The 7265-nt window shown below is 37.7% G+C and overlaps 1 pseudogene; it reads right to left on the minus strand.

Moving 5' to 3' along the window:
* Positions 1-1329: 1329 nt before the first annotated feature.
* Positions 1330-2060, minus strand: LOC112128733 (large ribosomal subunit protein eL15-like; annotated as a pseudogene).
* Between the last annotated feature and the right edge of the window lie 5205 nt (positions 2061-7265).

A 7265-nucleotide genomic window follows, 5' to 3' on the forward strand; every position in this document is an offset into this window, starting at 1 on the left:
TGAGATTGTGTCACTGCACTCCAGCCTGGGTGACAGAGCGAGACCCTGTCTCAAAAAAAAAAAAAAAAGAAAAAAGAAAACTAACTTTCAGACTCTTATCAAACTAGAAGAGCTGAACCTGAGACATCCATACTGAGCTTTGGATTCTCTTAACAGGCAAGCAATGAAAAAAAAAAAAAGCGTAGAAAAAGCACAAAATAAAATGATATAGACAAGTCCAATTTTTTTTTTTTAGTTTAATAGACATTTATTCCTTTAGTTGAACAACCTCTACACAATCAAAATGTATGACTTAATATATTTTCTTTTTTTGAGAAGAAATTTGGTCTCAAGAACTTTTATGAACTTGCTATGAGTACTTCCCGGAAATCAATTAACTGATCCTTTTGAAACAGCTAGAGAAGATAGGAGAAAATTGGTTCAGAGAAACGAGCATTTAAATTAAGTCAGCAAAGTCAGAATTTAGAATTTGGCAATTCCTTGTCTACATTTCCTTTACACTCAAATTCACCCTGGAAAACAGTAGCCTAGCCTCCTGGAAGACATGATACGAACAGAAATGCAATGTGGTGGTATACTTACAGTGAAAGTGGGCGTAGAAGTGATGGCCCAACTTTGTGGAACGGTAGAGATTTTTAGGGTACTTTGGCCAGGAATAAGAGAAACAATTGCAGAAAACACATATGGTTGGAATCCATGCACTTGTATGACTTTTTCTGTAGCCTATGAGAGTTGACAGAGTAGGTAACCCAAGATGTTTTTAAGACTGCCTGGACTAAAAATGAGGTACTTATAGCCAACTACTTTCCCCACTAATGTGACTGAAAGGATTCATAATGATCGCAAATTAGTGTTACGGTTAAGTATTTTAGGGTTGACGTCTGAGCTCACACTTGAAAGGTATTTATCTAATGGCCACCGGCTCGCCAGCTTCCCACCCTAGCATTGATTGCTAGCTTACCAACTTTAGGGCTAATAATTTTATCTCATATTCAATTTCAAAACACACCAGTGTTAAAACCACGACCACTAACCACTGAATGCCATGAAGCGATGGCACTGACCCAGGGGCTTTCACCTTTTATGTGAACCTAAAATGGTACCGTAGAGACTGAGGCAATTTTCTTCACGCTAACCCAGATTGGTGCCCATAATTTTCTGAATACACCATCACTTATTGTCTTCAAACATTATTGCACTTTAATTTTCTTGACAAAGCATTCAGGAAACAATCTGCAGACTAGTTTTAACAGAAAAATAACACCTGTAAGCAGACATGACTGTCCTAAATTGTTTATTAGACATGAATTTTACAAACTTTATTTATATTCACAGTAACGGTGGAGCTGGAGAGTATTGCGCCTTCTCCAAGCTGCCCGGCGAGAACTGCCAACAGTGTGGTGGAACTTATGGCCCTTTCCAAGGCCACGGCTCTTTCAGCCTGCAGATGTCAGCCCACACATCTCCCTGTGCTTGTGGACTGGTTTGGTGATCCATTGGGTGTCAGGATTTCTTCTGATAGCTTTATGGAATGGATTAATGAGGATAACCTCAAAAAATTTGTATGTGGAATCTTCACCAACCCAGTAAGAATTCAGGACTCTTAAAGAGCCCCACAGTGGCATCCAGCTTGCTCCTCTGCAACGGACTGAAGGCTTCGAGCAAACTTTAGCTGGTTAACACCATGATGGACAGACTTGCCGTAAGTTGCACCCTTAGGAACCGGGTGTTTTCGGCCACCACGGCGAACACGAATCCTACATATAATGTAAACTTGTTTGGCCTTGTAGCCCAGTCAGTGCGCTTTATCAGGCCAGGTGGGGCAGGGAGCACTGTGGAGAGCGGAGAGTTGGCGGTACTGCCAGCAGCGGACCCTCAGAAGAAAGCGCGTGACATCAGACTGCTTCTTTCTCCATAGCTCCTGGATGCATCTTGGCTTACCTGATGGCTGCCTCCAGATGGAAAGGAAAGAGCTGTACTACCCCAAAGTCCAAATATTTTAATAATCACAATAAATGTAAGTGGACCAAACCTACCAGTCGAAAGACTAAGATTGTCATGTTAGATTTTTTCTAAATTTAGCCATATATTAATTATAAGAGACGTAGATGAAACTAAGAAAATAGAAAGTTTATAAGTAAAAGTAGGATAAGAGATACATCAGAAAAATAATAATAAGCATCAAACAAAATAGCTTTTAAGAAAAATGCATTATTAAAGGTAAAGAGGGTCAATATACAGTGATAAGAAGTTTAATTCACCAGTAAGATACAACAGTTATCTAAATCTAAAAAATATAAAACAAAAATTGAAAATAACTACAAGAAGTAGTTCAATCTGCCACAATAGTTGGAGATTTTAATGCACCTGAATTAATCATTGATAGGTCAAAAAGACAAAATGTGTAAAGACATAGAAGATTTCAATTAAAATTGACAGGCATGACTTAATGAACATAATCCCCCAACAGTTAGATTATACTCATTCTTCTCAAGCACATGTGGAAATGCTAACCTGTGTTTTAAGATTTCTTACCATTTCAAAAAATTGACTTCTAACTTAGTTGCATTGTGGTTAGAAAATATGATTGAAAGGTATACACTTTATTAGGCTACAAAATGTGTCATTGTATTGAAAACAATCAGTATCATACAGATATCTGTGGCCTCTGATCACAACAGAATTTAAAAAGTAGGTATAGATAATACACAGACACATTTTAGTAATTTTTTTTTTGAGAGTCTTGCTCTGTCACCCAGGCTGGAGTGCAGTGGTATTATCTCGGCTTACTGCAGCTTCCTTCTCCCAGGTTCAAGCAATTTTCCTGCCTCAGCCTCCTGAGGCTTCCACGGCTTCCAGCCTATTTTATTTTTAAATAGAGACAGGATCTCGTTATGTTGCTGAGGCTGGTCTGAAACTCCCAGGCTCAGGTGACCCTCCCACCTTGGCCTCCCAAAGTGTTGGTTTTATAGGTATGAGCCACCACACCCAGACTCTCTATTCTGTAACAATACTTAAGTCTATGTATTCCCTTTCAAAGGACTATTTTTGCTTCATAACTGAATTTTCAACATGTAATATTTTCAGCAGCATTCAATTCTAATTATTTTTCAGTTTACATTACTATTTTTTATTTCATTCCGGTGTTATTTTGAAGTGTGCTTTTAAATTTCCAGACATTACTAAAATTTGGCTGGGTGTGGTAGCCAACGCCTGTAATCCCAGCACTTTGAGAGGCTGAGACGGGCAGATCACTTGAGCTTAGGAGTGTGAAACCAGCCTGGGCGACATGGCAAAATCCTGTCTCTACATAAAACACAAAAATTAGCCAGCTGCGGTGGTGTGTGCATGTAATCCCAGCTACTCAGGAGGCCGAGGCAGAAGGATTACTTGAGCTCTGGAAGTGGAGGTTGCAGGAAGCCAAGATCACACCACTGCACCCCAGCCTGGGCAACAGAGCAATATCTTGTCTCAAAAATACATAAATAAATAAAATAATTTTTTTAATAAAAAGAAAATATACCCCCCAAAAACATAGAAGGAAAGAGACAATAAAGATAAGAATAGAAATGACTGAAATAGGAAAAAAAGATACAATAGAGCAGATCAATAAGGCTAAATCTTGGTTCTTTGAATAAAATAATAAAATAGTCAAGTTTCTGGTAAGACTGATTAAAAAAAGAAAGCTCACACACCCAACAATATTAGAAATGAAAATGAACCAAAATTAGAGTGACAACAGAGATTTAAAATAGTAGACCAATAAAATATTATGCAAATCTTTATATCGAAAATTCAAATTCTAAGATGAGATAGTGAAATTCTTAGGAAAAAATGTAACTCCAAAATTGATTTGAAAATAATTTAAAAGCTCAAATTTTTATTTAACCATATAAATATGAATAAGTGTCTGGGTGCAGTGGCACGCACCTGTCATCCCAGTTACTTGAGAGACTGAGGGAGGATTGGCTGAGCCCAGGAGATCAATGTTACAGTGCTCTATTATTGCACCTGTAATAGACTCTGTACTCCAGCCTGGGCAATATAGCAAGACCCTGTCTCAAAATTTAATAAATGATTAAGAGGTTAACTATCTTTCTATTGAAAAATAATTTCATGTCATAGATATATATGTGTATATCCACATATATATATGTGGATATACACATATATATATCCATCCCATACACACACACACACACACACACACACACACATATATATATATACACACACACGGGACCTGCAATTATATATATATGTGTGTGTGTGTATGTATTATTTTAAACAGGGGAGTTCTACCAAACTTTCAAACTCATTCCAATCTTACATAAAATCTTCTGGATATTAGTAAAAAACAATTCATTTTATGGGGCTAAAAATGAGTTAGGTGTTGAGAATGAGAAAGGAATGAATAAGAGAAAGGAATAGGACAAGTTAGTCTTATTCATGAATATGAATACAATAGTCCTACATAAAATATTACCAAACAGAATCTGGTGATGAATAAAAATGATAATACATGAGAAACAAGTGGGTTTAATTCCAAAAATGCAAAGATGATTTAGTACCAAGAAAAAAAATTATAAATATTCACTACTTTAACAGATTGAATAAACAAACCATTTATTTTGAACTTATGTGTCAAAATAAAAATTTAGACTGAACACCGTGGCTTAAGGTTGTAATCCCAGCACTTTGGGAGGCCGAGGTGGGCAGATCACTTAAGGTCAAGAGTTTGAGACCAGCCTGGACAACATGGCAAAACCCTGTCTCTACTAAAAATACAAAATATTAGCTGAGTGTGGCAGTGCCTGTCCGCAATCCCAGCTACTCAGGAAGCCAAGTCATGAGAATAGCTTGAGCCAGAGAGGCAGAGGTTGCAGTGAGCCAAGATCATGCCACTGCACTCCAGCATGAGGGACAGAGTGAGAATCTGTCTCAAAAAAAAAAAAAAAAAATTGAAAAATTTAATACCCATTTATAGTTAATCAATTAAATAAAAATTACCAAAATAGAAAATGGAAGGGAGCTTTTTTGACAAGGTGAAAGTATCTACCAAAATCACCAATTTTAATGGTGATAAGTTAGAACCTATTTCTAAGAAACTGGAGATAAGACAAGAGTGTATTCTATCATTACTATTGCCCTAGAGGTCTTAGCCAGAGCAATAAGGCAGGAAAAAGATGTAATGATTGGAAAAGAAGAAATACAACTGTTATTCACAGATAATGTGATTGTTTACATAGGAAATCCAAAAGAATCTACAAATTATTGAGATTAATGAGAGTTCAGCAAAGTAGCTAAAGTCAATAACCTAAACATTGAATTTCTATGTAATACAATAAGCAATAAGCAGTTAGAAAATGTAATTTCAAAAATAATACCTTTTATAATAGCAAAAAAGATAAACAGCACCTTGGGATAATTCCCTCCCCTCCCCTCCGCTCCCTTCCCTTCCCTTTCTTTTTTTCTGTGTTTTTTGTTTTTTTTTTTTTTTTTTTTTTTAGACAGGGTCTTGCTCTGTCACCCAGGCTAGAGTGCAATGGCACAGTCCTAGTTCACTACAGCCTGGTCTCAAGGGATCCTCCTACCTCAGCCTTCTGAGTAGCTAGGACTGCACGCATGCACCACCACACCCAGCTAATTTTTTTTTTAAATTATTTTTTGTAGAGATGGGGTCTTGCTACATTGCCTATACTGGTCCCAATCTCCTGAGCTCAAGTGATCCTCCCACCTCGGCCTCCGAAAGTACTGGGATTATGAGCATGAACCACTGTACCTGGCCGATAATGATTTCATAAACATGGAAGACCTTTGGGAGAAAATTGTACAATGTTAGAGAAAAAACATTAAAGTCGTAAGCAGATGAAGAAACATTTTCAGTTCATGGCTGGGAAGACTTGATATGCTGAAGATCTCAAGTATCCCCCAATTGAGCCACAGACTTAATACAATTTCAATAGAAATCCCAATTGGATTTTTTTCAAGGAACTGAACAAATTGATTCTAAAATTTATATGGAAGAACAAAGGCCCAAGAATAGCCAAGACTTTCCTAAAGAAGCCTGAAGTAGGGCAGTTTGCCCGGACAACGTTGGAATTTATTGCAGAGCTATTTGGATTATGGCAGTATGCTGTTGGCACAGAGAAACTGACCAGGGAAGCAGAATGAAAAAGCTCAGAAACAAACCCAAACACTTTTGGTAACCTGATCTGTGGCTGCAGTGGCTTTGCAGGCCAGGAGAGAAAGGAGGGACTAATCTGTCAAGGATCCTAGAGGAAAGTGGTCCCTTATCTCCCATCACAGATAAAAACTAGATACAGATAAATTAAATATGTAAATGAGAAAGGCACAGTTTTCAAACTTTCAGAAGAAAGTATAGGGGGATATTCTTGTGACCTCCAAGTGAGGAAGTATTTTCTGCATAAAGACAATTGTAGAAGATAAGATTGGTAAATGTGACTACAGTAAACTGTTGTTCATTAAATTCACTCTCAACAAACAAACCACAAACGAAGAAGACAATAGCAGCACTGTAACGAAGGATTATAATCCAGGATACATAAATAACTACTATAATCTAATTTGAAAAAAACAAGCAACCTTATAGAAACAATTTTGATATTAAAAAGGGATCTTCCCATCCCCCAAGACATAAACAGAGCAATTCTTTTGATTTTTGGTTGTCTCTGAGTTTGGTGCTAAGAAAAAGAGAAAATATATATTTTACCCAAGAGTCCTTTTACTTGAGAAATGGGTCACTAACTTCTTTGAGGAATGCTATGAAGGAGCGGGGCAGGGTTGTGCAGAGGTGGGGATGTGTAGCGACTCAAATGCAGGTAACCTGGCTCAAGAGGAGATGTAAGTCAGGTGAGATAGTCAAACTGTTTTGTAAATAGGAAAATAAAAATTCTAGTTTTCTAATTCCCTTCTAGAATACAGTAATTATTAAGTTAATGGGATTAACATATGTGCAAAGGATTTTACAAAGGGTAATTTTTATCAGCAGTAGGGTGGGGTCCCTTCCCAGCCAGAGTTATCCTGCTTCCAAAACTTGGTTCTACTGTGAGCTAGAGTAGCCTCCAGGAGCAAAAGCAGGAAGGACTGAGAGTAAATGTGCCTGTGGCGGGAGTTTTACAGACTCCCAGTCATTTAGTTTGCAAGCTGAGACAGCAGCCAGGGAGCAAGCTGCGGACACTGAGCTTCAGGTTCCTCTCCTATGGAAATGGGGTGACAACACCCACCCTCAGGATGTGATGAGA

The sequence above is a fragment of the Pongo abelii genome, chromosome 15 (genome assembly GCF_028885655.2).
Source record: "Pongo abelii isolate AG06213 chromosome 15, NHGRI_mPonAbe1-v2.0_pri, whole genome shotgun sequence".
Lineage (NCBI taxonomy): Eukaryota > Metazoa > Chordata > Mammalia > Primates > Hominidae > Pongo > Pongo abelii.